At 36.5% G+C, this 27,721-nt stretch overlaps 1 protein-coding gene across 4 annotated transcripts in view; it reads right to left on the bottom strand.

Annotated features, from left to right (window-relative positions):
* LOC149922442 (semaphorin-1A-like) overlaps nucleotides 1-27,721 on the bottom strand; it is a 267,931-nt gene that overhangs the window by 151,657 nt on the left and 88,553 nt on the right. The window lies entirely within an intron of this gene.

Here is a 27,721-nt window from a genome sequence, read left to right as displayed (position 1 = left end):
TCAGGGTGAAGCCAACGCTATTTTATATTTTATGGACTTTGCAATCAAGTTCGCTAAGTAAAACCTTACACGTAAATTTACATATAAAAATCATCAGTTTTCGGTCCAAATGTTAAGAAGCTTTGGAAACAGTGTTGCCTTACATTTTTGATATGAAATAAATAAATTAGAACGAAATATGGTGTCAGTGTCACCATTTTCCTCGCGTATAATTCCGAAACTCGCCGCTTGGTGTCGTCTGTGTTAAAGCTCATTGTAACACGCCTTCTAAAGCCAAAGGAATGTACATCAAACGGTTTTCTTCCCCACAGCTCAAAACTTTTACACTAATTTCCGATATTTAAAAAAAAAGTGATTGTAAAGTAATCACTCTCTCTCAACTTCTCTCGAAAGAGGGCAGCACGATCGTTCCGGTGGGTGGCGGTAATTACTAAAGATCCAGTGCCCTCCCCGCGCCTGGTTCGAACTCGGAGCCAAGCATTCCCTTTCGATACAAATGACGAGCGCGATCCATCGATCGAATGGATGGAGAATCCTCATTGGCGCTCACACGAGCGTACGAAGAAGAGAAGGAGCGCCTCCTGGTGGCCGAATGACGCGGCGACTCTCGCTTCGGGAATTTGATGACCGAAAATAATACCGACCCCAAAGTGCTCCCAGGTCTCTTCTCATTACCGAACGCATTACTCATCGCTCCGGCGGAAAAATCTCCCGGCGCTCTGCCTTTAAAAGGCTTTTCCCGATGAATTTAGATATCGCGCGGACTTAAGCCCGCCTCAACTCGACTTGATTTTGGCGAAAGCTCCGGAGATGGGCGCCCTGATTTTTACCGCTCTTTATTCGTTTCGTATTTTGAGGAAGGGCACCCGCAGCTCCGATTCGATCGGCGTAAAAAGGGATGAATTCCTCTACTCCGGTGCTGCTGCTGCTGCTGGTGGTCGCTAAGCTCGTTTGACGGCGGGCAAAAGGCCCCAAGTGTTAAAGCAATTCCATCCGCGCGTTTTAGTCCTGATAGATAACGCTTCTTGAAACGGCTAATATGATTAAGTTCTAATTTCATTAAGCCACGGCTACGCTATATTTTTCTAGTTTCATTATCATTACGAGCGGCCAAAAAAATATGTTTATTAGGAGTGTAATTTTGGGGTCAAACTGACAGATATTTTTATGTTCCGTGCGTTAATAAAGTTAAGGTTCAAGGTCATAGATTATAATATGATAAAAAATAAAGCTGCAAATGAGATAAAATTAATTTTTCTAAATGGGATAATACTAATAATCAGCTAGGCTAATTCCCAAGGCACCACCTTAGGCCTAAGTCATCAAGCGACTTTTAAAGCCTTTAATTCAGGTGGCCGGGTTACAACGCGTAACAGGGTGGTGGCAAGCCCTGCATGCCACGCGAGCCAACCCTACACTAACTATTACCGTTAACCTCAACAAGTTTTTATGGAAAGGGAAACCGAAGAGGTCGGGGGAAAACCCCTTAAACCAGTAGGGAGAGAACATGCAAACTCAACGCGGAAGGAGTAGTTCCGAGTTGTCACCCAGAGCCACAAGCTGGGATCGAACCCGGCTCCTCTTGCTGCGAGGCGAAAGCGCTAACCACTCCGCCACCTAACTTTAACCTTCAATTGAATTATTTTTATTCAAAAGTTAATTAAATTGATAAAACGGTAATTAAGTTAAAACATATTTACCGTTCAAATCGTCTATTAATAAGGGATTTGTTTAAATTTTAACCGTCTATTTAAAAGGGGATTTAAGTGTTTATATAAAATAATATTTACCCATTGCTAATAGTCTCTAAAATGTGATTTAACCGTATTATAAGTTTTACAAAAGGCCATTTATTTCGCAGTTTGAAACCGTCTCCGAAAGTAACAGGTTTAGTGAAACAGTGCAACCGGAAGTTCATAACTTCTTTTATAGAGCCGGTTCATAAACTCTCAGTCCGGTATACAAAAATAAAGATTTCGATAAAAATATAACTTGAATGGTAGCGACTCTAGCAAGGTTAATAGCCGACAAGGGTCTGCAGGGGCAATAAAAGCGACGTGTCACTAAACCACCCAGTCCGGATTTCCCAATTCCCTCTAAGGCGCACTGGTCCGAACACTCTCACAAATAAAACGATTAAGCACTGAAACGTTCATTAAATAATTACGTTCACATTGCAATCGCGCAAACTTAAGACCAAATTAGATAATATGGCATATTTTTGACTAAGATTATTATTAATATTTTAATTATTTCGACTGTCAATATTATTTTCATATTTATTTTATACATATTTTTTCAATTTCTGATAACTAATACAGTGCTCCCAGCAATTTTTTTTTAATATTATAGGAAATATAGGAAATTTCATAGAAAATATAGGAATTTATAGGAACATTTTTAGCCAAAAAATAGGAATTTATAGGAACTCTGGGAGCCGAACCGTGGATGTTTTCGGGAGTACCGGACCTAAGCCAGAGCTAAGCTCTATTTAGAAAGCAAATTTTTCCCAAACGTTAAGGCGGTTTTCATATACATTATTTTTAAAATTATAGGAATTTCTGGATATAGCTATAGAAAAACTAGAAAATTTCGAAAAAATTGGAATTTATAGGAACAATTTTGAGAAAATAGGAAATTATAGGAGCATATTGAAATTATAGGAATTATAGAAACTCTGGGAGCCCTGCTAATAAACAGCCTGAGTGGATTCATGGTCATTGTTTTTTGTACATAAATTTTTTAAATAAATGAAATAAATATAGTGGTCTTGTAAGCACTTGGAGTTTGTACACGAAGGTCATCGAAAGTTTTTATGTAAAATAAATATTTGATTGTACAGTGAAACCAAAAGGCTAAAGAATTTATAATTATAATTACATTCCGTTCACGATATAGCCCTTAATTAATGTCCTTACAGTAGCTGTAACGGAATATCAGTATTTTAAAGGGTAGATTTGCAAATTAAAAATATAGGAGAAACTGCATTAAAATTAAAGAAAAGTATATGATAAATTTCATTAGAATTACAGGAGAGTATAGGATAAACTGCATTAGAATTACAGGAGAATATAGGATAAACTGCCTTAGAATTACAGGAGAATATAGGATAAACTGCCTTAGAATTACAGGAGAATATAGGATAAACTGCATTAGAATTACAGGAGAATATATTATATACTGCATTAGAATTACAGGAGAATATAGGATATACTGCATTAGAATTACAGGAGAATATAGGATAAATTTCATTAGAATTAAAGGAGAATATAGGATATACTGCATTAGAATTACAGGAGAATATAGGATATACTGCATTAGAATTACAGAAAAATATAGGACAAACTGCATTCAAATTACAGAAAAATATACGTTTCAAATACTTATGAAGTGAAAATCAAAATCAATGGATTTTAAAGGGAATTTGGTTTAGAACTGGTTGAACTAGCGAAGATTTCTAATATTTCTAAAATAATTTCTAATTTGGTAGATTTTGATATTAAAAGACATAATTGCAACAGGTGAAGCCCGAAAAATTCCACAAACATTGGAAATAACAGAGAAATAGTGTAATTATAGGAAAAATAAAATAGGTGTGGTATTTCTAGGAATTCTTTTGAAAGCAATTGACGACCATTAGATACAAGCGGTGAAGATAGGTGACAATGCGAACATAGCCGCCGACGTGCGTAGCTTAGAAGATGCCAGATTAGAAAGTATCGGAGGGGAGGGTAGGAAGGGGACGAAATATTATCGGAAAATATGGGTCCACTCCGCCGTCGTAGCGTGGTGTTTCGCGACTCGTAATAGACAAACCCGCCTAATTTTTTTACGCTCATTTGATCAAAATGGAAGTTAAATTTGGCAAAGCAGGGCGTAGTCTACAATCGTTTATAAGCACTTAAAAACCGACCGGATTTGACGATCGTAATAAAAAAAGATACAAAAAAAGGCTATATAGTCATACGCGTAGTCGTCGTCAATAAGACAGGCCTTAAAGACAGCGAAAGGTAATCCGATTTTCGAGTCGTTTCACACAAAAGACGATTTGAGTCGCCCCCCCCCCCCCCCGATCGCCTCTTTTGAATAATTTAAAGACGTTGCAGCGTGTAATGTTTATGGACTTGTCTGATAAAATTTATGAACTAGTTTCGGTTAAGTCCAGATAGAGCCGAATATCTCTACAATCTATCATTTTATGGGCAAACTTAGCGTTCAAGGATAAATATTAAGTACGAATAGAAGCAAATTTGAGCTCTCCGTTACTCGATACCTTCCAAATTCGCCATCAATCCGGCTGTCAATATTAGTATTTTTGCAATGTTACGTTTAAAGGGAGTATATTATATTTTTTAAATCGAAAAATAGTCCTACAACGCGAGCTACGATTTTTATTAACGTAACTAGCGCCAAAGGCGGTGAATTTTTGGTCTCCGTCGGAAATATAGTCAGCTAAATTAAGTGATCTTTGATAAATATTATTAGATTTGGGTTTAGTTCCATTTATTGTCTGCTAATAAACATTACGAAAAGCTTGAAAGGGCTTGTAAAAAAATTAGTATCTTCCTACAAATATTTTCCCACTTATAAACTTAATTTATAGTACTTCATTCGTAATAACAACCACTTCTATATTAAAATAATTATGGCAACCCTGTTTAAAAGATTTTACAATTCGTCGCCGTTAAAACAAAACCACGTAACTTGAGATACGTGGTTTTGTCAAAATTGACATATTTAGATTCTACACCCCAATTTACGTTTATATCATTAAAAACATTAATAGGTGGCAATTGGATTTATTTTTTTAAATCGATAAAACATTTAAACGTATCTTTGATATTCACGACTTATTTCGCGCAAAAGCACGTATCTCGCTTATTTTCAGCTCCGATCTCACTTCATGACGCAAAACAACGTATCTCTAAAAATTCCCCTTTAGCAAAATATTTTTAAATTAAAATCCTCATAAAGAGTCAATATTGAAACGAAATTATTTAACTATAAAATTAACTCACATGTAAAAACCTAACACGCGATTTCACAAGTCCCTGTAAAATTAAAAAATCAATTTTTCTCAAAAAGGCCACCGAAAAGATACGTGGTTTTGTTTTAATGGCGACGAATTAAGGACAAACAATTCGTCAGAAAACGGATAATTTATTAATTTTCCTACGTAAATTAAAATCATGATTTTTCCGCGCGAGCTTGAGTGCAAAGTCCGTAAATTGCGAGATAATTTTTTATGGTCTTATTTGAAAATCGCGCCTTTAAAAAACGGAAGACGACTAACGCTATCTATTGATCAGATAATGAAGTTACTCTGATGATGATTTATGTTAAATGTGTTAACTTTATACGCAAAATGGCCAAGCCTGAGATGATGTTATTGGTGACGTCATACAATCCCACAATCCCATTCGCTTAGCCTACTAGACACGCATGCTCCTTTCAATGAAACTACTTTAGTCAAACTAGAAAATCTGGTTAAGTGTAATTCAAGTGAAGGAACAACAAAACCATTCGGCGAATTAATCTTAAATGCAACCTCACTTCACAGAAAAATTTCTTAATTGCAATTTTGTTCAATGAGGCTAATTACAAAAAAAACCTCTCATACGGGAAAGTCAGATACCACGTCACCTGAAAACAAAAACCACGTAACATAAATTACGTGCTTTTTGCTTTAAAGAGTTGGTATCAGAATTCACTTTGTGAATTCTGATACCAATGACCAAAAACCGCGAGTCTTCCATCACAAATACAGGGTACGTACGACATTTTCGGAATGAATTTCCCTAAATAATTTTCCAAATTTTTAGTGATTATTTTTGTACAATAAATGGAAGGTTTGAGGTAAAAATCTTGCAAAATATTTAATATGTATTTTTCATACAGCTTTCAAAAATTTAAGTTCGAATTTCCCGACTTTCCCCTTAATGTTTCGAACATTTTTCGAATTTCCCGACTTTTCTCTTAATTTTAAAATTCCCCAACTTTCCCTTAATTTTTCGAATTCCCCGATTTTCCCCTTAATTTTTCGAACCATTTTCCAATTCCCCGACTTTTATCTTCATTTTTCGAACTATTTTCAAATTCCTCAACTTTTCCCTTAATATTTCGAACCATTTTAATATTCCCCGACTTTTCTCTTAATTTTTCGAACTATTTTCAAATTCCCCGACTTTTCTCTCAATTTTTCGGACCATTTTCCAATTCCCGGCTTTCCTAGGTCGTATAGTCTCAAAAAAAAACTTGCGTTCACTACATGCCCTTGTATTTAAAATATGTGATATCAATATTTATCCGAAATACTCGCCAAATAGTTACGTCCTTTTTGCATTCAGACCTCAAATCACTCCTAACTTACGCGTCGTCTGGTTCCAGTGGAAATAGGAGGGGGGGAGGGGGGGGAGTTTCTGGACGGATATGAAAGTGGCCTCTCATGACGCGACTAAGGATGTAGTATTTCATGGCCGATAAGGCGAAAACCGCGGAGTAAACTTGGCCGCTCTAATATAGCGCCCAAAACTGCCGGTAATAGTCATACTTGGAACCCCGTCATTACGCGGGCCAAGACGGAATTAACGGCAGAACTTGTCTCGAGATTACGAAACAGGTTTGGATCTCCTATCAAGATCATCCGCGCTCTGGCGTACGGAACAGAGTCATAATTCATTTGCACCTGCAATTTTTCATTGGCTCTTCTAGGCTTTAAGCCGGCACTCTCGCTTCTAGCCAAGTTGCTTTAGCAAGTGGGTTCTTGGGAGAGGCAAATAACTCCGTGACTCAGGCAAAAGTTGGTGTCTTGGTGATTGTACAGTCCCGGACAAAAGTTTCTGGACATTTTGTTTTTCAAATATTTCAAAAACCTTTCACAGTAGAAAGTCGATTAATACCTTTTTGGAAAGTTTAAAAAAACGGAGAAACTTTTTGCTATTTTCAATTTTTAAATATTTAATAAGTATTCGACCGAGGCCTAATAAACCGAAACATCACCTTTTCAACCAATAGAAATTTGAGACACTCTTGCACGTGACAAACACCGATCGACGCACGGAATTGTTTCCTTTCCAAAACCGGATCCGGTTTCAAATTCGGACAAGTGGTTCCGATAATATTGAGGAGAAACCAAAACCAAAAATCGAGCTTTTTAAGCCTAATCGAAATTCATTTCAAATTTAAGTTTAAATTTATTTATTTATAAAAATAAATTATGACCAACGGTGGAACAAACCCTTAATTCGAAATTCTGACGTATTTAAACGAATTGCACGATAAATTATTATTACTTAGTTAATTATTGTTCACGTAATAGTGTTATTTAATATATTACTGGTAATTTGATGTACAAAGTAAGGTTATTAATTTGTTTCGTGTTTTCTAGCATCAGGTGGAATGCAATCGGCAAACCATTAAATTTTAATTTGATTTAGTAGATTCGTTCAATTATAAAAACGTCTTAATTATAAGTCTGGGTATTATACTTAAATAAAATTCAACTGACCACAAACTTTTTTATAATGAAAGAAACTACTTTATATGTAATATTTCTATTTAAAATTTTACTATTTTATATATTTAACCATGTTCAATGTTATTTACTGTCATTAAAATAAGCGAGGGGCCGGACGTTCAAAGAAATCTCGTACACTTTCCAAGAAATTCGAAATCCAGCCTGGATCCAACGACAAACGGCGAAATCCAACGACCAAGGTCGAAATCCAACGACCAAGGTCGAAATCCAACGACCAAGGCCGAAATCCAACGACCAAGGCCGAAATCCAACGACAAAGGCCGAAATCCAACGACAAAGGCCGAAATCCAACGACCAAGGCCGAAATCCAACGACCAAGGCCGAAATCCAACGACCAAGGCCGAAATCCAACGACCAAGGCCGAAATCCAACGACCAAGGCCGAAATCCAACGACCAAGGCCGAAATCCAACGACCAAGGTCGAAATCCAACGACCAAGGCCGAAATCCAACGACCAAGGCCGAAATCCAACGACCAAGGCCGAAATCCAACGACCAAGGCCGAAATCCAACGACCAAGGCCGAAATCCAACGACCAAGGCCGAAATCCAACGACCAAGGCCGAAATCCAACGACCAAGGCCGAAATCCAACGACCAAGGCCGAAATCCAACGACCAAGGCCGAAATCCAACGACCAAGGCCGAAATCCAACGACCAAGGCCGAAATCCAACGACCAAGGCCGAAATCCAACGACCAAGGCCGAAATCCAACGACCAAGGCCGAAATCCAACGACCAAGGCCGAAATCCAACGACCAAGGCCGAAATCCAACGACCAAGGCCGAAATCCAACGACCAAGGTCGAAATCCAACGACCAAGGTCGAAATCCAACGACCAAGGTCGAAATCCAACGACCAAGGTCGAAATCCAACGACCAAGGTCGAAATCCAACGACAAAGGTCGAAATCCAACGACAAAGGTCGAAATCCGCGACTTAAGTTAAGAAATCCGAAATCCATCAAGAAATTTTGAAATCCAGCGTGAAACCCCGTACTTCAATATCCCGTCCATATTTTTAGTGACCTCCAGTAACTCTAATCTACATACGTATATTGGCTACGTCGGTTACGATTCAACGAGTATCGTCGCCTCGAGGCAAAGCGAGAAACCTGAAAACACGTACGTCGTTTTATAAACGTTAAATCTCCTCAGCGACCCACCTCTTAAAATCGGATATCCATCCTCACCGCTCCACTCTCCTCGAATCTAAAAATACAATTTGAGAAAACGTCTCGAATATGCAAATTCGAACTCGCTATTATTTTAATATTCAGACGGCTGTTCTTGGCGGCAGATGAAATCTCGACGAAAACCTTAGGCGCTTATGGCAACGAGAGGGGAGTGGAACCGAGATATTAACTCTCTAAAAACAAATCTGACCAATATTTTATAAGTTGAAGGAAAGGGTTTACGGCCCCCGTTCCGAAACCGGATGAGTTCTCGCCGCGTTTACTTACTGCTAATGAGAGAGGAAATGACAATTATCGAAAACAAAATTATACCGCTGACGTCGGTGCGGGCTGGGAAAAATTAAGGCGGCACTAAAATATCACCTTCGTTGTGGGCAACGTCCTCTCAGTGCGAGTTCCGTGAGGCAGTTGAGAGAAGGTGAGCTGATGGCACTCGCGAGGGAGAGTAAAGACCTTTTTACACGAGCCAACTTTTCAAATCGAAATGCTGAGTCAGCAAAAATTGATCAGTGATCCATTTTTTTTTCGCGTACTTTTTTGGTGGATCAACTCATCGAACTTTTATTCAAACGAACCAACTAGTTGACTCAACTCAAGTTGACTCAACTAGTTGTGCAATTTAAGGTTGCCACCAAATTTTCAGATTCAAATTCCCTGACCACTTATTTAAAGATTTTCCCTGACATTTTAAGGCCAAAAGTTTTATTTTATATTTTAGTTTTATCAGAAGTTATTAAATTTATTTTTTATTTATTTATTAATATTTACTTATATTTCAGTAAAAAGGTTATTGCAATATTGAAAAAATAAGCCAAACTTTAAGGAAATTATAATCATCGAATTTGTCATAGATCTAGAGTAAAATTACCTTCAAAAAGTTTCAAGAGAAAATTGAACTCCCGGACTTTTCCCTGAATTTTTACAAATTCTTAAAATTCCCTGACTTTTTAGGTCCATTTTAGAATTCCCTGACTTTTCCCTGATTTCCCTGACGGGTGGAAACCCGGGCCAAGTACTATAGGCTGGTCCCTGTAATTGGCTTTACAAGACGCTAGTTGATTTAGGCGTAGCAACACAGTTACACAAGGAGAACGCAACCCGTCAAAATCGTGGATTTTCTTGTGTACAATTTTCATTGGCTAGACGCTTTAGCGCCTGCTGCCGTCGGAAGGGGAAAATTCGGAAATTGTCTTCCCCTCGCTTGTAAAACGTTCAGCGTAAAGGCTCGTCCAATGAAATTTGTACACAACACTGCGTTAGCGTGTTTAAAGGCTAGCTGCGTTTTCCTTGCGTTTGTTGCTCCTAGGTGGTGCCTTGCGTATTAGCTTAGCTGGTTACTATTATTATTTGTATTAAATGAGTGGAAACATGGATTAATTAACTAGCTTGAAGTTAGATTAGCTTCGAATTTAGAACTCCACCTAGCGAATATACGTTGTTTTCTACACCGAAAAAACCAACGCCGTGGTATATAACTGTAAATCCACTCGCAGTAGTAGGTCCAGTGTTACTATGGGGATGGAACAGGGAAAGATGTTAGCTTTGTGTTACGAACGCCAACTAGTGGAATAAGCTCAACAAACCTATCTCCATGGTTACGAACAGATCTCTTGAAATCCTATAAAACAAATAAGGAACGCGCCCTTTAAGATACATCCTTCAGCGAAGCTAAGTAATTAGTCCATGATGAAAGAAGATGAGCCGGCTGCTGAGAGAAGATGAGAAGTTGGGGAAAGCAAATTGAGAATGAAAGAAATATGCCCATCTCGGTTTCCGTGCTCATTATAAGGAGAAATTTGAACGTAATTAACTCGCCTCTGTATAAAAAATGACCGGATTTATTTTGTCATTCTCCCGGAATATTTACGCGTAATCGCCGCCGGAAAAGTTAGTATTTGCATTTTTCGAGCTTTTACGCTCCGGTATGCGTTAGGGAGAAAATCGGCACATCGAATTTGGAATAGAAATAATACTAGGCAAAGATATATAGAAGAAGAAATGACCATCCAAAATAATCAACGACGTTTGTCAAATACAGAGAAACTTATTTAATCGCAAATAAAGGAGAGAAAAATGACTTTCCCCAGTTGCGCCAGAAAAATGTATTTTCGGTGTTCTTAATCTTGGCACAACGGGGAGGGGGGGGGGCGCATCTAGGGATCGAAAACGGTTCGAAACATAAAAACTGGAGAGGGACGTGCGGGTTCGAATTCTCAATATATAGCGAGAAGGCGAAGTTTTGTTTTGATTCTCAACGTCGCAGCGGCCAAGGCCCGGCGCTCACAGCTCTTCGTAACGTCTCCGTCTTACCTTTCACAAAGCCTTTGCTTCGTCACGGAGACAATGCCTTGTGGAAGGCAGGACGGATACGAAACGGAGAGCCAGTGGGCGCCTAGCCTAAGACTAAAATCCTCGACGGTTTAGAAATAGATGAAGCGCACTTTCGAATCGTAATTCTCTAACAATAACAAGTCGGAGGAATCGACGATGGAATTAACTTTCGACGGCCTCCTACGCCGGTTCCTATTATTCCTCTAAAAACAACAAATCGTTGGTTGGCTCCCCTTTTCACCCCTGTTCTTGTACCCCCGAAAAAATCGGAAACCATTCCATGTTGGATTATTCCGGCACTTGTATTCTTTCTATTTTTCCCCATCTCTATTTCTGTTTGTTCCAGTGTACTCCGTTCCAGTTCTAGTGTAGTACGCTATATTAATAAAAAGTTTCGCCGTTTTTTATTCGGTTCAGTTTCCATTATTCAAGCCCTGACAAGAGCCGACAGCGAAGTGGTCACTTTCTCCAAATAAGGATTCCTACAGCAACAGCCCGTATAGATTGGATCATGTTTTTCTTTCAAAGTGGAATGTAAAAGCAAAAAAAAAAGATGACATTTTTTCAACATTTTATTGTTAGTTGGTAAAATACTTGTCGCGCAAATTGTCCTTCGGGGCAGTGACGGATTAAAAATTTCCATCAAAAAGTGTCGCGAAATTCTTCAGAAAAGTTGAAGAGTCGAACACAGGGCCCCCACTCAAATCTTAAATTTTTTATAGGAAAAATAGGATTATATTTCCAAAAATATAGGACTTTATAGAACTATTTTTTCAAATTATAGGATTTTATAGGACTAAATATTCTATTTCATTTACTAACTTTATGCATTTAAAAAACAAAATCTATATTTAGTGAAATAAATCTTTGATTTTCACTTTAAAAATAGAAACTATTGAACCATTTCATCACAAAAATATACTAGTAGCTAACCATGTTAACAATAACAAAAGTATAGACTAGAGTGACTTTGTATAAGAATTTATCCTATAGCTAAATCTAGCAATTTAATAGAGTGCCAGGATTTGAAATGGGCAAAATATAAAAATTATAGGATTTTATAGGACTTTTTAGGGATTTTACTAAAAATATAGGATTTTATAGGAATTATAGGACCTCTGGGGGCCCTGCGAACATGATCCGGTAACGCGGTAAAAGCTCAAAGCCGATTTTAAAGTCTTTTTGTCGGGGAAGAGGGCGCGTCGATCGACCGCGAAACGAGCCTTCTTGGTCGTAATTAAAGAAAAACAAGCTCTCGTCAAATATTAAATTGACGCGAGCAAAATTGGCTCGTCATATCGCGGTGGAATAATGGCAGGCAGGGAATTCCTCCCGATACAAGCGTCTACAAGACTAATAAGAAGCGGTGCGGGATTGCGAGCGGCCAGGCTAATATCTGACAATAACCGTCGTTCACTCTGACGTCAAAGGTCTCCCAGGAAAGAGATAAACCAGTTCTATCCACGAGAGAGAGAGAGAGCTTCCTTTTCTGAATAGCAAATCGATAAGATATAAAAAGCTAATAACGATGTTACGCGCGTTCCACGTATAAATATATATGTATGCATGACCAAGAACTTATTAAGGATACTAAGTACGTAAGACCCGTTTACAGAAGTACTACCTACGAACCAATTCAAAGTGGAACAGTAACGAGATCTGTCGGAAACTTGCTTGAAATATAAGTATGCATGACCAAGAACTTATTAAGGATACTAAGTACGTAAGACCCGTTTACAGAAGTACTACCTACGAACCAATTCAAAGTGGAACAGTAACGAGATCTGTCGGAAACTTGCTTGAAATATAAGTATGCATGACCAAGAACTTATTAAGGATACTAAGTACGTAAGACCCGTTTACAGAAGTACTACCTACGAACCAATTCAAAGTGGAACAGTAACGACATCTGTCGGAAACTTGTTTGAAATATAAGTATGCATGACCAAGAACTTATTAAGGATACTAAGTACGTAAGACCCGTTTACAGAAGTACTATCTATTAACCAATTCAAAGTGGAGCAGTAACGACATCTGTCGGAGACTTGTTTGAAATATAAGTATGCATGACCAAGAACTTATTAAGGATACTAAGTACGTAAGACCCGTTTACAGAAGTACTATCTATGTACCAATTCAAAGTGGAACAGTAACGACATCTGTCGGAAACTTGTTTGAAATATATGTATGCATGACCAAGAACTTATTTAGGATACTAAGTACGTAAAACCCGTTTACAGAAGTACTACCTATGAACCAATTCAAAGTGGAACAGTAACGACATCTGTCGGAGACTTGTTTGAAATATATGTATGCATAACCAAGAACGTATTTAGGATACTAAGTACGTAAGACTAGTTTACAGAAGTGTTATCTATGTTACGGATTTGTAAGTCAAAAAAGTAGTCTTTTTTTGGGAGAGCAAACGATATTTTTTATTCTCAACTGAAAACTGTCTAAAAACGGCACAGCTCTTATACTCGACCAAATCGCATCTGTCCAACTTCTCCTTTTCGCGGCCACTCCTAATTTTCCAAGAAAGGCAGTGTTATTTTCTAGTAACAATATGAACAACAACAAAAAACTGCGAAGAAGAGCGAACGAGATTGGGAACCCAGCTGAAAGCCATAAACGCGTAAAAGTAGTAGTATTCGGGCATTAATTGTTTATTTTTTATACCCTTTTCACTTCGAACCCGATACCTCCACATTCTACAAGCATGACGCGTGCTCGTTAAATTTTATGGCATTTCCCCCTCTCTGGCTCTTTCTCGTTTACAAACATCTTACGTTTAAAGGAATCAAGAAATTTCCAATCCTATCACAACAATTATAGACATATTTCAAACCTTTTTAAAGTAATACATTAACCAAACATCAATACAAATTAGGAAAGGCTAAACACTATCATTAATGGTAAATTTAACATTAATTCTGAACGACCATGTAGTCAACTGCACTTTGCGGCTTTGCACTAATAATAACAATGATCTCATTTCCATTTTTAATAATATTCACAGATCAACTACAATATACTACACAACACACAAATTATACTAAACAAATGACCATATGTATATATATTTTTTGAACGCGATCTTTATTTTTTATTTTTAACAATCTATGTACCTATTCAAAATGGAACAGTAACGACATCTGTCGGAGAGTGGTTTGAAATATTTTTTCCTTGACATCACTGAGATTCTACAGTAGCCTAGGGGAGTTGAGAGGGGGATAAAACGTTTGTAGAAGCAAACCTACGATACGGAACTCTTCTCTAGTCTACACCACTGTGAATCTACCAACTATTTTGCTAATCATGAATAACTTAATAATTAACTCTATAAAATCAGCCTTTACTAAACTTGCACTATCTAAATTAAGAGTTAATTATACGTTTTCTCGAAAGAAAAAGAAAAAGGTTGTTACGACTGATAAAAGATGTCGCTGTACAATTGGGAAACTGTTGTTCGAAAGAAGAGCTTAGGTATTAAATCATAAATGGCCTCGAAGGTAGAAGCTACACTTAAACGTTCTCACTAAACTAAATTAGCTCTTGGTGTGGCAGGTGTTGCTCAAGAAAACTATGATAAATTTATTAGAGTTCCAATGATTGTCGTATATTCTCGGTAATGGTTCTTTACGAATTAGTCGTAACCGTTACGCAACCTATTAGAAATTCAGGGACGCATTACTGTTCTAGAGATAATTTTTTTATGTAGCGACATTAAATATTTCGACATCTTTCTCAATAATTTTGCTATTTTTGAATGAAACATTTTATTGACCAAGCGTCGCGAGGCATACTACTAGAGTTTAACTTTAATTTTTCGCGTGATAATAAGTTACTTTATCTTGCTAGATGCAACAACTAGCGCTTGACATTTTTATCATATATCACTATTTTGGATGCTTTGCTACATACATTTTGGACCTATTCCGAAATACAGTTTTTGAGATAAAAGTGATTTCGATAAATTTCCATACACTGAATGTTTTTCGTTGCGTGGATACTTTAAACAAATTGATCAATGGATTAAAATTAGGCAACAGAAAAATATCCAAGGAATATTATCTCGCTCTGGCCTTTACACGTAGATTCAACTAAATCCCAGTTTTAGAGCTGGCAACGAAACGCAGGTTGTAGAATTGCGTTTACAATTAAAAAATATATTTTTAAGTTTAGGCTATTACACAGCGGTCTAAATACACTATTCATAATAAAGGGTGTTTCAAAAGGTGATGCAAAAATTTGAAGGAGTTGTAGGGGGTGAGTTGAGAAGTATGCCTGTTTTTCCCCCATTTTCCTACGATGAGTTAAAAGAGCGCCAGAGAGCTTCAAAGTGTGGCCAACTAGCCCCTGGAAGTAGGCTGCAACAACCGCAAAACCAAGCGGCAAGGACTTTAAATACTGTTTAAGTTTACTTTTTAACGCTGGTTACCTCGATTTGTCTACAAAGTCCTTTTTTACCTATAACACGAACCCAAACCTTAATGTTCGCGTTTCCCTGCTGCTTGGTTGGCACTTGTTGCAGCCTACTTCCAGGGGATAGTAGTGCCACACTTTGAAGCTCTCTGGCGCTCTTTCAACTCATTGTAGCAAAATGGGGGAAAAAACAAACATACTACTCAACTCAACCCCTACCACTCCTTAACATTTTTGCATAACCTTTTGAAACACCTCTTATGTATCATCAAGTATTTATACTGACAAGGAGACGACCCGAGGTGATAATCCCCGATTTTGTTCAAACTCGGGTATAATGTACACCTCCATGCACCTTAAAAAACCTGCGAGGGAAAAGTTGCGACGGGCTTTCGTTTTGCCATGGCAACCGAAAACGTTTTTGACAACATGATTTGGAATTTTTCCATTGAAAATAACATGTGAATCTGAAGGATTTTAAGGGTCTTTTTCCCTGTGAAACCTTTCAAAAAATGAAAAAATTTTAAAATTTCAAAACCGTTAAAAATACATTGATTTTAAAAATTAAATTTAATCAAGTTTAAATGCAATTTGGTCAATTTGGGGACCCTTAAAATCCTTCAGATTCCCATGTTATTTTCAACTATTATAACTATAAACAAACACGGCTATAACATAATAAATGTATAACAATTCTATTTAAATAACGAATGAACTTAATAAATTTCTAAGCAACAGTCGAATTGGACGTTAAGACGCTTTGCAAGCAAATCCGTTCCGAATTTTATTCTTTATCCTCGAATTTGGGCGTTTGTAGCATGAGAAAAAGATAAGCTTATAAAGTCGATTTTAACACGGGCTAAAGCCTCCCACTATCGTTAAAACGACCGCTAAACGAAAAAGAAAAAAAAACTGTCTTTCTTCGGATTTTTTTACAGCTGACATTATCTCTGAATTGATGGAACTTTGAAGGGATTAATTGCCGATATTCAACAAGCCGAAATCTCAACGGAAAAGGGTTAGACGTGGATTTCCAAATATATAAGTAATGAACGATAAATTATCACACTAAAAAGGCTAATACCCTCTTCAAGTGAGCATTAAATAAGCCAAGAAATAATACACGGTAAAAAGTCTTATATATAAAACATTCATTAGTAAGCTGAGGCTTAAAAGTTGATACTAAAAAACGTTATAAACCTGTGTAAATATAACAAGGGCGAATTTATCACGGTTCGTACAAAATTTCCGTAGTAAAATTCCCTGACATTTCCAGGTTTTCCCTGAACAAATTGCCAAATTTTCACTGACCATTTTTGTGGAATAAATGAATGGTTCGAGGTAAAATCTTGAAAAATATTTATTATGTACATCTTTCAAAAATTTATTTGCCCGATTTTTTTGGGACCATTTTAAAATTCCCTTACTTTTTGGGACCATTTTAAAATTCCCTTACTTTTTGGGACCATTTTAAAATTCCCTTACTTTTTGGGACCATTTTAAAATTCCCTTACTTTTTGGGACCATTTTAAAATTCCCTTACTTTTTGGGACCATTTTCAAATTCCGACTTTTCCCCGACCTTTTGGAAACGTTTTGAAATTCCCTGACTTTTCCCTGACCATTTGGAAACATTTTTAAATTCCCTGACCTTTTGGAAACATTTTTAAATTCCCTGACCTTTTGGAAACATTTTTAAATTCCCTGACCTTTTGAAAACATTTTGAAATTCCCTGACCTTTTGAAAACATTTTGAAATTCCCTGACCTTTGGAAAAATTTTGAAATTCCCTGACCTTTGGAAAAATTTTGAAATTCCCTGACCTTTTGAAAACATTTTGAAATTCCCTGACCTTTTGAAAACATTTTGAAATTCCCTGACCTTTTGAAAACATTTTGAAATTCCCTGACCTTTGGAAACATTTTGAAATTCCCTGACCTTTGGAAACATTTTGAAATTCCCTGACCTTTGGAAACATTTTGAAATTCCCTGACCTTTGGAAACATTTTGAAATTCCCTGACCTTTGGAAACATTTTGAAATTCCCTGACCTTTGGAAACATTTTGAAATTCCCTGACCTTTGGAAACATTTTGAAATTCCCTGACCTTTGGAAACATTTTGAAATTCCCTGACCTTTGGAAACATTTTGAAATTCCCTGACCTTTGGAAACATTTTGAAATTCCCTGACCTTTTGGAAACATTTTGAAATTCCCTGACTTTTCCCTGGCCTCCAGGTTTTCCAGGTCGTGTACGAACCCTGACTTTTCAGATTTGATTAATTTTTACGGGGAGGAGTTTACTGGCAGACCGTGTGTTGGATTTGTATAAGCGGTAAAAATCATTTAATCCTTCATACAACAAAGCATTTATTTCTCTGATATATCAACATACAGAGGACAACAACCAAGCTGTTATGACAGATTAAGAAATTTGATTTTTTTAAATATAATAGGCCTTCCTATAAATTAACGTGGCCTTCTTGTTAACTGTTTTTTTTCTCCCATCTACCATGTTTCCCCAGCTCTTCCACTAAAGAGAGCTAGTGAATTCGTCCATAGGATGATAATATACGCGAAAACGTAGATTAGTCCATAATTAAAAGGGATATTATAGATAAATCCTAAACATATTTGAAGAAATTAAAAAACTTACTAATAATAATAATAATAATAATAATAACCGCGTATTTTATCATCCTTCGCACAGTCCATAAGTGGTTTCTTCTAACTTAACAATTCGTCCATAGGTTTGACTGCACAATCTCAAGAACAAGCTGGGCAGTCGTAGATAATTTATGGAAAGGCCTACTCCGTATCAATTTTGGCCTAAAATTCCGCGAAATGGCGACGAAATAGGTCGATCACGATTCCGGCGATAAGAAGGGTTAAGAGCGATTCGCTCGATTCAATAATGGACAGGTAAGGCGTAACACGACGGCAAAACTATAGGAATCCGCGGTTGGAGATTGGATTTCTGTAGTTGCGGAATTGGGCACGCCGAATAGTCCCGCTTGTAACGAGAATCCGCAAATTGGAACTTCTAATAATAGGATCGCGCCAGTAACAAATCCGCCTCGCGTTCGCCTAAGTACGCCCTAGTCCCCCCGAGCGTAATCTTATAGCTTACACCTCAGCGAGCTATCAGCGCTCCCCGAGGTGCTACAAAGACCGCAAAAAGGACAAGCCTATTAAAGCCACCGTACTATTATTGTTCTTCGGATCGAGTTATAGAACTCGTCAACCGGTAAATAACTTTCGCCAAACGGGGAAATGAATTATTTGATATTTCCAAAGCGAAACATATTTTAAGCCGAGATAAAAACTTTCGACGAATGTTTCCACGTCATTAACCAGCCACAAAGTTTCGTTTAAAACCGTCATTAGAAAATTTAAAATTCGGGTTATTACTCGTATGACAAGATTGACAAAATAGGCGGCATATTTCTCGCGAAGATAAAAGAGGCAGCTCCCATTAAAACTACCACTTTGCAACTATTTATCAAAGTTCGCTTCTGAAGCCAGCGGCCGAAATGTCCATCCGCAGCCGCTATCTATTTTGCAGCCCCGAAATTAAGCTTCCCCGAGGCCCCGCGGGGACAAAATAAACCGCCACTATTGTTCGAATAATGACGGCCGAAATGTCGCGATCTTTTCCTATTACGGCTGAATTTGACGGTTCCAACCGATTCTCTCCTTCTCCCTCCTTCGTTCGTTCGTTCTGCTCGAAATGCCCCAATAGATATCGCGTGTAGAAATGCCAAGGCTTTTTGGACTAAAGAAAAGAATGCTTTTCTCTTAAGTCTCTTTCGGGGTTGAAACTCAAATTAAATGACCCGCATTATATTCACTTCGACGTTTCGGTGTCACCATTTTTGGGCCGGTCATTTTGGTGAGGTTGTCCGATTTATATCAGTGATTTAAATCAAATGATTGTTTTACAAAAATCATTTGCTTAAAATCAAATGATTGTTTTCAAAAATCATTTGCTTAAAATCAAATGATTGTTTTCAAAAATCATTTGCTTAAAATCAAATTATTGTTTGCAAAAATAATTTGCCTAAAATCAAATTATTGTTTTCAAAAATCATTTGCTTAAAATCAAATGATTGTTTCAAAAATCATTTGCTTAAAATCAAATGATTGTTTCAAAAATCATTTGCTTAAAATCAAATGATTGTTTCAAAAATCATTTGCTTAAAATCAAATGATTGTTTCAAAAATCATTTGCTTAAAATCAAATTATTGTTCATTCTAATGTGTTATAGTTATTTATAATATTTATTATTATAATAATAACAACTAATTTAGTAATTTTAAAGCAGATAGATGGCAGTAATAATAAAACTGCACCTACACAATGGAAACCACAAAATTAGGCAATATTTAATTATCTTCAATTAACTTTAATAACAAAAGCTAGCAATAAGTAGTTATTTAATTTTTATTCCAAAAATATATTTAAGTGTTCAATTTTCACCGAATAATACACACTCAAATAAAAGTGACGGGATGATTTTTTTATCTTCAAAAATTTAAGTTATTTAAATGATTTTGAAAGGACTCTTCCTTTCAAAATCATTTAAATGTTACTGTCGAGATATAAATGTTCGGAGCGGAAGGTGGGTTGTTGCGGCGGTATATACCAAGCTTCGAAACAGAATTCAAATGAGCTCCCGCACGACATTCCACTCTAGGCAGTTATTGGGGCACGCGACTGACTAAAATTGTTCGTCTCCTCATCGTGCTTTCAAAATTATTACACCCCCGCCTCCAAACCTAAACAGCTCCTAGTTTCATCCTTCATTCTCGGATTCGAATTTTCGATAAATATTGTTCTAATTAAGACAGTTTCAATATTATCAGAGCGAGATAATTAAAGAGATAGTGTCAGCTAGGGAAACAATTTAATTTTTTAATTTAGTGTTCTTCATAAAATAGCGTTTAATTCCTGATTCCAAAAATATATATGTTATAGTACTTTAAAAAATTATTTAAGTATGAAAATTCAGTTTAAAACTTTAGGTTATGTTGGCTTCCTTGAATCTCTACCCATTATATTATCTACGTCATACTTTCACGAGAAGTTAAGCCGGCTGAAGCGTCCTACTCGCGCGCGAGCTGAAAAAAAAATGTTTCAAAACCCGTTTTTGACGTCAGAGAAAGCCTACCCATGAATGTAAGAACTGGATATACAATAGTGAATGCATTATGTATAATTAAAATTATTATTTCCACAATTATTATCAACTTATATTCATATATTTTACGTAAAAATTTAATATAGGCAAAATATTCTGCCCCAAAAACCAAATTTAGTTTTCCAATCGCCCCAAAAACCAAATTTAGTTTTCCAATCGCCCCAAAAAACAAATTTAGTTTTCCAATTGCCCCAAAAACCAAATTTAGTTTTCCAATCGCCCCAAAAACCAAATTTAGTTTTCCAATCGCCCCAAAAACCAAATTTAGTTTTCCAATCGCCCCAAAAACCAAATTTAGTTTTCCAATCGCCCCAAAAACCAAATTTAGTTTTCCAATCGCCCCAAAAACCAAATTTAGTTTTCCAAACGCCCCAAAAACCAAATTTAGTTTTCCAATCGCCCCAAAAACCAAATTTAGTTTTCCAATCGCCCCAAAAACCAAATTTAGTTTTCCAATCGCCCCAAAAACCAAATTTAGTTTTCCAAACGCCCCAAAAACCAAATTTAGTTTTCCAAACGCCCCAAAAACCAAATTTAGTTTTCCAATCGCCCCAAAAACCAAATTTAGTTTTCCAAACGCCCCAAAAACTAAATTTAGTTTTCCAATCGCCCCAAAAACCAAATTTAGTTTTCCAATCGCCCCAAAAACCAAATTTAGTTTTCCAATCGCCCCAAAAACTAAATTTAGTTTTCCAATCGCCCCAAAAACCAAATTTAGTTTTCAAATATTACCCCAAAAACTAAATTTAGTTTTCCAATATTACCCCAAAAACTAAATTTAGTTTTCCAATCGCCCCAAAAACCAAATTTAGTTTTCCAATATTACCCCAAAAACTAAATTTAGTTTTCCAATATTACCCCAAAAACTAAATTTAGTTTTCCAACCGCCCCAAAAACTAAATTTAGTTTTAAAATGGCCCCAAAAACTAAACTTATCTATTTTCGATAATTTAAAAACTAATTGTTTACAAATTTAAAAGTATTATTCTATCGATACGCCTCAGTGTTGAGCATTTTGTAACCTGTCCTTGAACAGTAGTATAAAAATATTTGAAGCCGATGGTGCTTTTCCTCGGATTTATTGAAAACGTTTGGGGACTAAATCCGGATTTGAGTGTGGTTTAAGAACCTTGAAGAAAAATATGGACTTTTAGGATTTCTGGGGACGTGGTGGAAGCCCTGCAATGGCGATAGATGACGCTGCGAATATATAGAAACTCTTCTCGTAACGCCCAGAAGGATTAGAACTAACGAATCGAGAACGAATTTCTTCTCCGAGAACGAAAAATCCAATTTTATCACATAAAATGAATCAATGGAAAAAGAAATGAAATATCCAGGCACGTTTTCAAAAATGAATTTGGAATAGCGAATTTTAAAAGTCAACCAGTTGAGATTAAGACCTTGAAACAGCGGGTGATGGAAAAAATACTATTAACTGGGGAAAAAAAAACAACATTTGAAATCCGAAAAGCGCCGCCCAAGGTTATTTTAAAAGCTAATAAAGATACGACTATAGGTTATACCCTTTAAAATAAAATACGCCAGTTATAGATATATACGTATGTTATCCAAGAATGCATTTTGACGATCGTAAAATACGAACCCAGTTGGTTTCGTGATTTCCGCAACAAAAACCACGCCCATTCACCGTTTCTCTCGTGATATTTCCCCCTTTCTACACTGGTTAAAGGGGGGGGGAGACACTGGTACATATCTATATATGTCACGAAAGCAGAGGCTATAGTTGCGGCTACATATTATCATTTACCGTGAATAAATTCTTGGTGATATAGATACGAGGGAGGGTTGAATTACGTCAAATTTAGCGGCTGAAGGAAGATGAGGAGCAGTTTTTTCGTCGTCGATAAGGGAAATAGAACGCGTTGGAGAGTGGGCTCGCGCGCCACGCAGTCTATCATTTCGGATTCACGCGCCACGACTCCACCCTGAGATTAATATCGAGAGAGACAGAGGCGGAGATCGAGCGGATAAAAGTCATCCCGCGAGCTGGCTTAAGTCCATCCACTGGAAGTATTCCACCGCTATGGCCCCCGACCAACTGCGCCGCCATTGACGAAACCTCTTTTAACGCAACGCGAAGGGAGGGCGGGGGGAGGGAGCGGATGACGAACCGAGGCTTACCGTTATATCTCCCGCGGAAAATTTGGCGACTTTATATTTTATACGGCGTAGGGGAACGCGTATCATATAGGCGAGGACGGGAGAGGTTGGGCGATATCGCGCGAAGAGTGTTTTAAGAAAGATTAACGAGTCGAAAATGACAGAAACTAAACTTCCGCGAATAAAATATGCATTAGGCGCTTTCAAAGTTTTCGATCGAGAACGGGAGGATCTGCAAACGCTCGTAAATACATCGCTTCTATCCGCTGCAATATCATTTCGTGGCGCGTTTGACGGAATTAGTATGGATCTAAGCTAATATCGGCCATTCCTCTGGTTCTAGGCGTTTCTCTATTCGAGTGCCTAATTCGATGGCTGCACTTCGACCGCCTCAAACGGCGGATATACGCGTTGTCCTATATTCCATAGATTTCCGAAGAAAATGTAGGAACTTACACTGTAGCTTCACGGATGCTTGATTAATTTTTGTTTTTTTTAAATATTTAATAAAGGCTTATGTCATAATACAGGGTCGTACGAAATTTTACGATTTAAAATCACCGACTGATCCAGGTTATCCCTGAGCATTTTTTTGCAATATCCTTGACCTTTTTGGTAATATTCCTGGTAATTTTTCACGGGTAAAATACAAAGTGAAACAATTTTTTTTTTAAATATTACGAACTTAATTATATTTTACAACAGCATACTGAGAGCGTCTCTCTCCTATCTCGGGAAAAGTGCCAGACATGAGCGCCCAAGATACCTAATATTTCTCTACGATGCAAAATTGGTTGACTAATAAAATCCCTGACTTATCACGATATTACTTAAATCCCCGACCTTTGACGATATTATTGAAATCCCCGACTTTTTCCTCAATTTGAGAATCCCTGACTTATCCAGATTATCAAGGATATCCAGGTTCCGTACGAACACTGTAATATTAAAGGAAGTGAGTAGCCCTTTAATGAGGGAACCAATGAGATGATTATTTTTAAAGTAATCTTTTGGAAAAGTAATACCATCTTTCGGGAACTTGGTTTTAAAATAGTTTGGACCCAATAATGAAAAATATGAGAGGGGCTTAGGAAGGAGAGCACGCTAGAGAGCTGAATGCTAGACTCGTACGTTCTTAGTAGCCTAAATATGCTTTAGGTACAACGCAGCATATAAAATTTTAGAAAAATGTAATTTATTTGAGGTTATTTTAAATTTGCGTGATAAATAATTTCCCGGTAAGAACTTGAATCTTGTGTGTTTGCGGGTGTATTTTATTAAGAAAACGCGAATAAAGGATTTAAAATTTTGTTTAGAGATCGTTATAGTGTGTATTTCAAACAAAGTTAGATTCAAAATTATCCGATTTAAACAAATTGAAAATGTGTCTAATGCGTTTAACTTACAAGTGATATATATCAAAGATAAAACTTAATTCAACTCTTAGGGGGTGGGGAAGCCAAAATATGTCAGGGTTCATACAATATTTCAAAAGCCATTTTCCCTGATATTTCCAGGTTTTCCAGGTGTACTTTTTAAAACAATGGGGTCTCTAAAATGTTAAAAGCATTACTGTTACATAGAAAAAACAATGAAACTGGAGAAGATCACACGGTATAAATTTATTATTTGGAGACGTTTCGAGCCGTGGCCCTTTACCAATAAACTTGTTACACTTTCTAATAAAATATAGTCAAGATTGAACGTATGAATTCAATACTAATTAATAATCTCAGTAATAGTAAAAAAAAAATTGCACATAAGTTGAGTTCTCATAAATATTTTCCCTGATTTCCCGGATTTTTCAGGAAAATTTTCATTTTCCTTGATATTTCCCTGACTTTTTTGCTTTAAATAAATTTCACTGATATTTCCAGGTTTTCACTGATTTCCATGTTTGTATGAACCCTGTATAAATTTTTAACTAAATTTACCTCTTGCATCGATATATATGCCTCACATTTTCACATTTTAAAATTGATTTTTTGAAAATGGAATATTTCAGGGACCATAACAAAATTTTAGGGTGGTTTACTGGTTTAGTGCAAAAACGTGCCAAGCTATAGTAATTCTATTTCAGTCGTCAATACTTATCAAACTACAACAGCGTTCTACGTAATTAATTATCCATACCAAATCATATTATAGCAGCATTGTAGCAGCGATTGGAATAGCACCGAAGGTTTTAGGCTCAAACAAAACCCATGTCAACTAATCTTTGACCCACTCGCAAAGATTGCTTAGTAAATAATAGATAGGCTGCTCTGGCGAATAGATTTGACGAATGCTATTCGTAGCTTGCTCGAGGGTGTGACCCGTGTTCGACCATGATATAAAGACGCCCATGGGGGGTCACGTGCTTATTTCGCAGGATCGAGTTGCGTTTTGCCTAGTGATCTGTGACGTCAAATTAATGTCGTGTCCAGTAGACAGTTGCAACAAGAACTTCAGAATACTGACTTAACTGGCCAGTTAATTTAACGAAATTTCGCTGACGCCACGTGGATGTCAACTTGTCAAGACGTTAACGTATATACCGTGGGCTGCTTATAGCGCCCCCACGAAAATATTAAATTTGTTTATAGGACAAATAGGATTATATTTCTAAAAATATAGGACTTTATTGGGACTATTTTTTCAAAATTATAGGATTTTATAGGACTATATATGCCATTTAATTTACTAACTTTATGCATTTAAAAACAAAATCTATAATTAGATAAATAAATCTTTGATTTTCACTTTAAAAATAGAAACTATTTAACCATTTTATCCCAAAATATACTAGTAGCTAAGCATGTTAACAATAACAAAAGTATAGACTAGAATTACTTGGTAAAGGAATTTATCCTTTAGCTAAATCTAGCAATTTAACTGACTCGTGAGTGGCCGGATTTGAAATGGGAAAAATATCAAAATTATAGGAATTTATAGGACTTTGGGGGGATTCTGCTAAAAATATAGGATGATATAGAACATTTTTGAAAATATAGGATTTTATAGGAATTATAGGACCTCTGGGGGCCCTGTGCTTAACCTCTCTCTAATCACCACAGCACATCGCGTGAAAGAGCGAGCCATTGGACGCGTCTTAAATTCAACTGTGGTTAAATAATGGATATTAACGAATTTCAAGGTAAAGCGGAAAATTTCGTAACAGGTAATTAAAGACAACAAATAAAATTTACAAAAATCTTTTTATACGGAAGAGTCGCTATTACTGGTCTAGAGACATCATTGACCTACATTCGCCGAAGTACCATTTATTTATTTTTTTATTCCCGCCGAAATGCGAAATGACATTGGAATACATAAAGCAATCTCCCCCGGGTTTTAAGGTTACTGTTCTTCGCCGTAATAAAGAATATTTCTTTCTTTCGGGGGAAAAGAGAATAACTTTATAAAGAGTTGACTCACGCTGGAATACTTTAAGAAGTATGTACTTTGGTTTATGAAAATTAAATTGGGTTAATGGATCTGACACGAAATAATTTAGCATTATACGCAACGGAATTATTCTTTGAAATTGCGTGCCCAAATGGAATAATGAAATTTCAAATTAGCATAAGTTCGGGAATACTTACGAGGAGACGACACGTGGTGTTACACACCGATTTTGTTCAAACTCGGGGCATTGGTAACTTGAAAAATCCAAAAGGGATTTTATTCAATGGGCAACGGTTGTGCCATGGCAACGAAAAATGTTTTTGACAACTTAAAATGGAAATTTTCCCATTTAAAATAACATGGGATTTTTACCCCCCCCCCCCCCCCTGTGAAACATTTTACAAAATTGAAAAAAAAATTAAAATAGCAAAATTATTAAAAAAATTGATAAAAATTGACGAAAAAAGTCAAAATTGGTCACATTTTTATCAATTTTTTAAATTTTTTTCACAGGGAAATAGGTCAAAATCCCATGTTATTTTATGTTGTCAAAAACATTTTTCGTTGCCATGGAAAAATCGTTGCCCATTGAATAAAATCCCTTTAGGATTTTTCAAGTTACATGAAGGTCTACCAATCCCCCGAGTTTGAACAAAATCGGTGTGTAACACCTCGGGTAGTCTCCTTGTTAGTCTACAAGGCTGTACATTTCGGGAAAGGCTGGACTTAAAAAATAATAATTTCATAATTATTTTACTTATTGAAAACCATAATACGAAAATATTACCGAAGAGGTTGAAAACCTTTAGTTCGTGGAACAACTATGCATTTCTGGGCATTTCAATTAGTGCGCTACCTGAGAGCAAAAGTCAAGTAAGTCAAGATACGTGACTATTTAAAGAAATTCAAAATAAGAATCCTTGAGTGTTTTTAAATTAAGTTGACTCAGTACAAAATTTTCAATATATATTTTCACTCTATTTTTATCAATTTTCATTATTAGATTATCATTGTTATTATGCTAGACTTCGAACTTAATACTGGTTTTTCTCAAATAGGGGTTTTCAGACTTGCTTGACTCTTGCTCTAACAGGGTTGCCACAAAACTTTGAGATTCAAATTCCCCGACTATTCCCCGTTTTCCCTGACCATCTTAAGATATTTTCCCTGACTTCTTAAGGCCAATTTTTTTAAAGAAAAATTTGCCCAACTTTCAAGGAAATAAATGATAATCATAGAATAGTTGATTTTATAAAATAAAAAGTGGTCTTGCCCAACTTGTTAAAATGTTGCTCTTACGTCACAAGACCCAGCTTTATTAGAATATTCTTCGCACGAGCTATTTGCACGCGCTCTAGAAAAAGCTATATTCCTCGCGACTGTAGCGCGCGCTAGTAGGCTTGTCAAAGTAAGAGACTATGACGTAAGAGCAACATTTCAACAAGAAGGCCACGTTACTTTATAAAAAGAACTATTGGTCATAGATCTAGAGTAAAATTACATTCAAAAAGTGCCATGATAAAATTGAA

The sequence above is a fragment of the Leiobunum rupestre genome, chromosome 11 (assembly GCF_980474605.1).
Source record: "Leiobunum rupestre chromosome 11, qqLeiRupe1.1.hap1, whole genome shotgun sequence".
NCBI lineage: Eukaryota > Metazoa > Arthropoda > Arachnida > Opiliones > Sclerosomatidae > Leiobunum > Leiobunum rupestre.
This window is presented reverse-complemented; position numbering and strand designations above follow the sequence as displayed.